Source organism: Chlorocebus sabaeus, chromosome 4 (genome assembly GCF_047675955.1).
Source record: "Chlorocebus sabaeus isolate Y175 chromosome 4, mChlSab1.0.hap1, whole genome shotgun sequence".
Lineage (NCBI taxonomy): Eukaryota > Metazoa > Chordata > Mammalia > Primates > Cercopithecidae > Chlorocebus > Chlorocebus sabaeus.
In genome coordinates, this window is record NC_132907.1 from 30,016,758 (window position 1) to 30,026,273 (window position 9,516).

A 9,516-nucleotide genomic window follows, 5' to 3' on the forward strand; every position below is an offset into this window, starting at 1 on the left:
TTGTTTTCAAGTTTCCAATTAAATGCCTTTTTTCCCTTTGACATATCAAAAGGACACTATCCTGCTTAGGGTACTGACTCCAAGGACAGTCTGCCTTCCATGGAGACTCGGCCACTCCTCAGGGAGCATGGGGATCATCCTTAAGCCTTTATGCTCCAAAAGGCCCGATGTTTTTCCAAGCAAATTCAGGAAAAAGTTAGGTCTTGGAACAAAAACATGTGAATTTGCATGGCTAATATAAGACTCATTACTTTTTAAAGAAGGAAAAAGAAATCTTGTTCAGGTAGAAAAAGAAGTCACAGCCCAAGAGAACTGAAAAATTCTAATTAAGTGGTCACAGGAAAGTTGCCGCATTTAAAAGTGACAGATAAGTGGCCGGGCGCAGTGGCTCACACCTGTAATCCCAGCACTTTGGGAGGCCAAGGCGGGCGGATCACAAGGTCAGGAGATAGAGACCATCCTGGCTAACATGGTGAAACCCTGTCTCTACTAAAAATACAAAAAAAAAAAAAAAAAAACCAAAAAATTTAGCCAGGCATGGTGGTGGGCGCTTGTAGTCCCAGCTACTCAGGAGGCTGAGGCAGGAGAATGGCGTGAACCCAGGAGGCGGGGCTTGCAGTGAGCCAAGACTGTGCCACTGCACTCCAGCCTGGGCAAGAGAGCAAGACTCCATCTCAAAAAATAAAAAAGTCACAGATAATTTTTGTTTGGAATTCTCTCTCATTCATATCATCAGAATGTGTGGAATAAACTAACATACATTTTTAAAAAGAACAGCTGTTCACAATGGTTTTGTGCCTGAGTTCAAAACCTCAAACTTGAATTTAAAAAGAAAATGGTCTTTTCTCCCATCTTTTTCTCAGAGGGCTATTTCTAGCATTCATTGTCCCCCATTTCATCCACAGATGATATGAGGCCTGAAATGGAACTGTGGTTTAAAAGCTGGCTCCACTTTGTGGGGAAACCAAGGTTATGCCTGTGTTGTCTTTTGATAAATGACTCCCCTTGCCCATTGAAAGCCTTGAGCTGCATAGGTGATGAAGTGAATTTCCACAGCTATGTCCTGTCTTCACCAGAATGACACTGTGTGGTTTGCACAAGGGCCCAATACTACATGATGTCCCTGACTCCAGGGATTGGGAAGCCTGAATATTACCATTCACCTCAGGGCACACGACCTCATGCCTAACCAATCGGATTTCATTGCCCAGATCTTAAAGCTTGTGAAAATCAGGAGGTTTCTTCTTGGCTTGGATACCCTACATTGCAGAAAGTTTGCATGTAAGAGGGACAAGTTATTCCACCAACTTCAGGCCTCCCAGAAGTCAGAGTGCCTTCCTCAGGTCGATGGTTCAACACTAGGTGGCTACTACTAGCTCAAGGCTGATAGGATTCTGGGAGGAGTCTAGTCTGTGCCCCCCAGCAAGGGGAGTTAGGGGTGGCAAGTCCCCTTATGGGCCCACACAACTATGCTCACTTTGAAATTCCTGCTGGCAGAGCAATAATTGTGAGATGAGGTCCCTGAAATTCCAAGCAAAGGTGGCAGCAGGAAGTCCCCGTCCAGGGCCACTCCAGGCCAGGTGTGAGCCTCTGTGTATGGAGAGGGGCATCAACCATGGTCATTCATTCATACAGCTAATATTTGCTGAGCATCTGCTGCACCCAGGTCCTGTGCTAAGCACTTAACATATGCTGTCTCATTGAGTGTTTTACAACAAAACTAGGAGGACAGTACTATCAGTCCCCATTGACAAGTGCCAAAACTGAGGCACAGAGAGGTTAAGTTGCCAGGGGTCACAGGACCAATGCGAGAAGTATCACCTCTTCAGCACACAGAGGGGCAGCTGCCAGATCTGCATCTGGGGCAGGGAAGTTGAGAAGGGTGCTCATTGGCTAGAGAGATACCCATTCACCAAACCACAGGAAATAACGTCCTATTTCCTGAGGAACAATGGTCCTGAGGCCTTGGGAGGGGCCTCAGGAGTCAGGGAACAGGGAACTTTGGGCTCCCGTCTCGGTAGGTGGTGGTATTGACTACGGGAATCTCAACGATAACAGAATTACAAGTGGGGACCTAAAGTGGTTTCTAGGAGTTAATGGAAAGAGGTAGAAAAGGAAGGTCAGAAACATTCTAGGATGGAAGATGTCTCAATGGCAGTTAGCAGCCAAACACAGTGTAGGGGGCTCTCATCTCCCCTGAAATACCTTGTCGTAACTCATGGAGCCTATACCTGCCTGACAGTCTACTGCACCATTTCCAGACGTGCCAGACGGATGGCCTAGCTGACCTATTTCAACACAACTGGAACGGAATGATTTCCATGTTGGCTCTAGGATACATTATACGGAATAAAGGTGGGTTTCTTTCTGTTTCAATCACAGCAAGACCATCAGGGCTTGAAAAGTTGGGCCATCAGGTTGCCGCGAGCAAGCACATTCTTTGACCTTCTGTGGTGGGTCCACAGAGTGGAACCAGGTGTTCTTTCAGCCCATGCCAGAATGTATTGGCCGCCCAACTGGCCGCCTGCCTCCACCCCACCAACAGGGCTTTGGCTGGCCCTCTACCAAACAGCTGTTTGGGGAGACACAGGTGGCCACCCACGCTCATGCCCAGGCCAGCAGCTGTGTTGGCCTGATTCAGCCTGGCAAGATAGACCCTCCTGTGCTTCTGCCCCTGTGCCCCAACTTCTCCCTGAGCCAGGTCACTCAGGGATTAGGGAGCAGGAAAGCCAAAGGGTAGATACACTGTGTATTAAATGCATTCATAAACTTGTTTCGTGACCCAAAGGCAATAAACAAGAGAATATTTCTTCAATATCATCAATTTTGATATTTTATTTTTAATAATTCAAATTAATGTTATGTAAATGAATAGAACTTTAGTTCCCGTCTCTTGTTTGTATTATTGTTAGAATAAAAATCTCCTGTTGCTATGTATCTATAATAAATATGAAGGTAAAAAAGGATTACATCCCAACTTCAGCAAAATGCTATCTGGGAGACCATGCTAGGTGCCCAGATAATAACTATCACAGGAGCACGATTGGATATACTGAAAAAGCACCCACAGGAGTGGCTAAAATATAATATGAGCTGAATGAAAGAGGGTAGCAACATCCATGTTATCACAGCCAAGCTAATTGCAATAAGAAATAGTTCTATTCATGAAGTTTAGAATAGGAAAAAAGCAAAATTGAGAAATTAAATATTTTATTTCGAGATTTAAAAAAGAGACTCTATGTTGAAACTACGAAATAAGATAATAAGCTGCAGGCACATCTAGCTTTGAGGAGTATCTCAATGTAGGTAGGGCCAGGACCCCACCTGATGCACTTAGGGTCCAGGTCCCCACCAATGTCGAAAGCTCCTGCTAGAGGGAAGTAGTAGGGGGACCCACTGTTTCATTTTATCTCACATTTAAACCCAATTACAGAAATAATTGTGCAAACCATCCCATACTAGCCTCTAAAATCAACACATTAGAACTTCACTATCCAAATGAATGTTGTCTCCTTCCATGTAGCAATTGGAGATCACTCCATACTTATTCTAAGAGTAAAATCATTCAAGAAAGTTTTAAAATTGCTTCTTTAGACTGTCTCTCAGGGAAAGATAAATTTGATTTTCATAAAAGCCCAAACTCATTCAAAATAAAATCTGGTAAGTAATTTGCATATAACCATTTTGGCCCCAAATATGTCTTACAAATTGACCCAAGGTAATACCATGAAAGGTATTCCAAATATGCTTTGAATAAGTGACCACTTTAAAGGATTTTGTTCATTTGGATTAAAACAAAAAATGCTGGTGTTTTTTTCTAAAAATTATTGGGATGTCTTCATTATTATACTTAAAATTCATGTAATACATTTCACTAAATGTACTGTTACTTCCAATTCTAAAATTAGCCGGAACCTGAACCACCTAAATGGCATTATCTGTCTGTCAGGGTAAAGAAAGATCTCTGACATCTTTGAGGACTGAGTAACCCTTAAAGCCAGGAAAACAAAGTACTTCTCCAGAAACAGGAAATGGGCAAACAGCTGTCCTTACAGGATTCTCTTTCTCAGAGTCCCTGGAGTACAAAGTCTCCTTCCCAAGGGACTAATTAAGGGAAGTCTGTCAGCAACGTTAATGAAGACACTGTGGAGCATGCAAGCCCCAGAGTTCTGCTTCCTGACTACAGAGTCAGGGAGATGGGACCATACAGATGTGCCCTTTTCACACTACTATATGTTTGCTCAATTTCCGTAGCTCGAATCATTTCCCATTTACTTATATGAGAATTCCAAAATGAGCCTGTCTTTTGACTGATAACCTTAATTGACTGTGCGCACCAATTGACATTCCAGCATTGAGTGTCTTCTCCCTCAGCCTGCTTTCCTTCCAGAGTTTTCAAGGAAGTTGTTAATGATATGTAAACAAATACTTAAACCCATGGGGAGAACACTATTATTTTAAGAAATTCCAAGAGTGAATCTTTCGGAGAGCATAATTACTCCTATGTTTAACTTTGAAGTTTGAGTTCTCATCATGAGTTTTTTAAAAAATAAAATACATATATATATCCCAAGACACAAACATTTTTTTCTAACATTTCTGCAGAAACTTGCCTTAAAGTCCACAATCTTTACATCTTTTTCTCCCTGAAAGAACCTTTTTAATACACAGCCTCTCTAAACAGCTTTTAAAGGCTCCATGGGTGGCCAGGAGTTCCTATTTGCCAAATTTAGCAATGACAGCTATGGTTATGGACACTGTTGGAGTAGAAAGTCCCTAATCAAGATGAAAACTTAACCTTAAAAGTAATGTTTAAATTTCTCACCCTCAGAGAAAATATTTGCAAACTATGCATCTGACAAAGGTCTAATATCCAGAATCCATAAGGAACTTAAACAATTCAACAAGCAAAAAACAATAGCCCCATTAGAAAGTGGGCAAAGAACATGAACAGATACTTTTCAAAATAAGGCAGACAAATGGCAGATGAGCATATGAAAACAAGATCAACATCACTGATTATTACAGAAATGCAAATCAGAACCACAATGAGATACCATCTCATAGCAGTCAGAATGGCTGTTCTTAAAAAATAAACAAAAATAGCAGCTGTTTGTGAGGCCGCAGAGAAAAGGGAATTATTATACACTGCTGGTGGGAATGTAAATTAGTTCAGCCACTGTGGAAAGCAATTTGGAGATTGTCAAGGAACTAAAAATAGAACTACCATTCAACTCAGCAATCCCATAACAGGGTATGTACCCAAAGGAAAATAAATCGTTCTGCCAAAGACATACGCACTCATATGTTCATTGCAGTACTATTCACAATAGCAAAGACTTGTAATCAACCCAGGTGCCCATCAATGGTGGACTGGAAAAAGAAAATGTGGTATTAATACATAGTAACTGGGGAGGTGAAAAATCTCTAGAATGAGGACTACAAAATACTGCTCACAGAAATCAGAGATGACACAAACAAATGGAAAAACACTTCATGCTCATGTATACAAAGAATATCATTAAAATGCACATGTTGCCCAAAGCAATGTATAGATTCAATGCTATTCCTATCAAACTACCCATGATATTCTTCACAGAACTAGAAAAAACTATTTTAAAATGTGTATGTTTAAAATAGTTTTTTAAAAAACTATTTTAAAATTCAAAAATGACCCCAATAACCAAGGCAATCCCAAGCAAACAGAACAAAACTGGAGGCATCACACTACCCAACTTCAAACAATGCTACAAGGCTACAGTAACCAAAACAGCATGGTACTGGTACAAAAACAGACACATAGACCAATGGAACAGAATAAAAAGCCCAAAAATAAGGCCGCACACCTACACCCATCTGATCTTCAACAAAGCTGACAAAAACAAACAATGGAGAAATGATTCCCCATTCAACAAATGGTGCTGGGAGAACTGGCTAACCACATGCAGAAGATTGAAACTGGACCCCTTCCTTACACCACACACAAAAATCAACTCAAGATGGATTAAAGACTTAAATGTAAAACCCACAACTATAAAACCCTAGAAGACAATCTAGGCAATACCATTATGAACATAGCAATGGGCAGATGCCAAAAGCAATTGCAATTAAAGCAAAAATTGACAAATGGGATCTAATTAAACTAAAGAGCTTCTACACAGCAACAGAAACTATCAACAGAGTAAATAAACTATAGAATGGGAGAAGATATTTGCAAAATTTGCATCTGACAAAGGTCTAATATCCAGCATCTATAAGGAACTTAAACAAATTTACAAGAAAAAAACAAATAACGCAATTAAAAAGTAGGCAAAAGACATGATCAGACACTTTCCAAAAAAAGACATACATGCAGTCAACAAGCATATGAAAAAAAGCTAAATGTCACTGACTATTAGAGAAATGCAAATCCAAACCACAATGAGATACCATCTCACACCAGTCAGAAGAGCTATTATTTAAAAATCAAAACATAACAGATGCTGGCAAGGTTGTGAAGAAAAAGGAATGCTTATACACTGTTGGTGACAGTGTAACTCAGTTCAATCATTGTGGAAAGCAATGTGGCAATTCCTCAAGGACCTAAAAACAGAAAGACCATTTGACCCAGCAGTCCCATTACCACATGTCCTCACTCATAAGTGGGAGCTAAATGATGAGAACACATGGACACATAGAGTGAGGAACAACATACAGTGGGGCCTACTGAAGGGTGGAGGAAGGGAGGAAGGAGAGGATCAGGAAAAATAACTAATGGGTACTAGGCTTAATCTGGGTGATGAAATAATCTATACAACAAATCCCCATGACACAAGTTTACCTATGTAACAAACCTGCACATGTACCCCTGAACTTTAAAAAAAAAAAAAAAAAGAAAGAAAATGTGGTAGATACATTCCATGGAATACTACCCAGCCACAACAAAGAATGAAATCATGTCTTTTGTAGCAACATGATTGCAGCTAGAAGCCATTATCCTAAAAGAGTTAACACAGAAACAGAAAACCAAATACAAAAACAGAATACCAAATACATGTCCTGTCTCATAAGTGGGAGCCAATCACTGGGTATACATGGCCATAGAGATGGGACAATAGACACTGGTGACTACTGGAGAGGGGAGGGTAAGAATGGAAAAACTATATATTGGGTATTATGCTCACTACCTGGATGATGGGATCAATCATACCCCAAACCTCAGCATCATGCAATATACCCATGGAACACATGTGCACATGTGCCCCGGGAATCTAAATGAAAGTTGGGCCAGACACAGTGCCTCATGCCTGTAATCCCAGCACTTTGAGAGGTCAAGGCAGGTGGATCACCTGAGGTCAGGAGTTCAAGACCAGCCTGGTCAACATGGTGAAATCCTGTCTCTTTTAGAAACGCAAAATTTAGCTGGGTGTGGTGGCAGGTGCCTATAATCCTAGCTTCTCAGGAGGCTGAGACAGGAGAATCACTTGAACCTGGGAGGTAGAAGTTGCAGTGACCCGAGATTGCACCATTGCCCTCCAGCCTGGGTGAAAAGAGCAAAACTCTGGCTCAAATAAATAAACAAATAAATAAATATAAAATAAAATAAAATGAAAGTTAAAATTTTTTTTAAAAATTCCGCATCAAAATTTTCTAACCAGATCAATTTTTTTATTTTATTATACTTTATATTCTAAGGTATATGTACACAACGTGCAGGTTTGTTACATATGTATACATGTGCCATGTTGGTGTGCTGCACCCGTTAACTCGTCATTTACATTAGGTATATCTCCTAATGCTATCCCTCCCCACTCTCCCCACCCCACGACAGGCCCCAGCGTGTGATGTTCCCCTTCCTGTGTCCAAGTGTTCTCATTGTTCAATTCCCACCTATGAGTGAGAATATGCAGTGTTTGGTTTTTTGTTCTTGTGATAGTTTGCTGAGAATGATGGTTTCCAGATTCATCTATGTCCCTACAAAGGACATGAACTCATCCTTTTTTATGACTGCATAGTATTCCATGGTGGATATGTGCCACATTTTCTTAATCCAATCTGTCATTGATGGCCATTTGGGTTGGTTCCAAGTCTTTGCTATTGTGAATAGTGCCACAATAAACATACATGTGCATGTGTCTTTATAGCAGCATGATTTATAATCCTTTGGGTTTATACCCAGTAATGGGATGGCTGGGTCATACGGTATTTCTAGTTCTAGATCCTTGAGGAATCACCACATTGTCTTCTACAATGGTTGAACTAGTTTACAGTCCCACCAACAGTGCAAAAGTGTTCCTGTTTCTCCACATCCTCTTCAGCACCTGTTCTTTCCTGACTTTTTAATGATCTCCATTCTAACTGGTGTGAGATGGTATCTCATTGTGGTTTTGATTTGTATTTCTCTGATGGCTAGTGATGATGACCATTTTTTCATGTGTCTGTTGGCTGCATAAATGTCTTCTTTTGAGAAGTGTCTGTTCATATCCTTTGCCCACTTTTTGATGGGGTTGTTTGTATTTTTCTTGTAAATGTGTTTGAGTTCTTTGTAGGTTCTGGATATTAGCCCTTTGTCAGATGAGTAGATTGCAAACATTTTCTCCCATTCTGTAGGTTGCCTGTTCACTCTGATGGTAGTTTCCTTTGCTGTGCAGAAGCTCTTTAGTTTAATTAGATCCCATTTGTCAATTTTGGCTTTTGTTGCCATTGCTTTTGGTGTTTTAGACATGAAGTCCTTGCCCATGCCTACGTCCTGAATGGTATTGCCTAGGCTTTCTTCTAGGGTTTTTATGGTTTTAGGTCTAACATTTAAGTCTCTAATCCATCATGAATTAATTTTTGTATAAGGTTTAAGGAAGGGATCCAGTTTCAGCTTTCTACTTATGGCTAGCCAGTTTTCCCAGCACCATTTATTAAATAGGGAATCCTTTCTCCATTGTCAGGTTTGTCAAAGATCAGATGGCTGTAGAGATGTGGTATTATTTCTGAGGACTCTGTTCTGTTCCATTGGTCTATATCTCTGTTTTGGTACCAGTACCATGCTGTTTTGGTTACTGTAGCCTTGTAGTATAGTTTGAAGTCAGGTAGCATGATGCCTCCAGCTTTGTTCTTTTGGCTTAGGATTGTCTTGGCAATGCGGGGTCTTTTTTAGTTCCATATGAACTTTAAAGTAGTTTTTTCCAATTCTGTGAAGAAAGTCATTGGTAGCTTAATGGGGATGGCATTGAATCTATAAACTACCTTGGGCAGTATGGTCATTTTCATGATATTGATTCTTCCTATCCATGAGCATGGAATGTTCTTCCATTTGTTTGTGTCCTCTTTTATTTCACTGAGCAGTGGTTTGTAGTTCTCCTTGAAGAGGTCCTTCACATTCCTTGTAATTTGGATTCCTAGGTATTTATTCTCTTTGAAGCAAATGTGAATGGGATTTCACTCATGATTTGGCTCTCTGTTTGTCTGTTATTGGTGTATAAGAATGCTTGTGGCCGGGCGCGGTGGCTCAAGCCTGTAATCCCAGCACTTTGGGAGGCCGAGGCA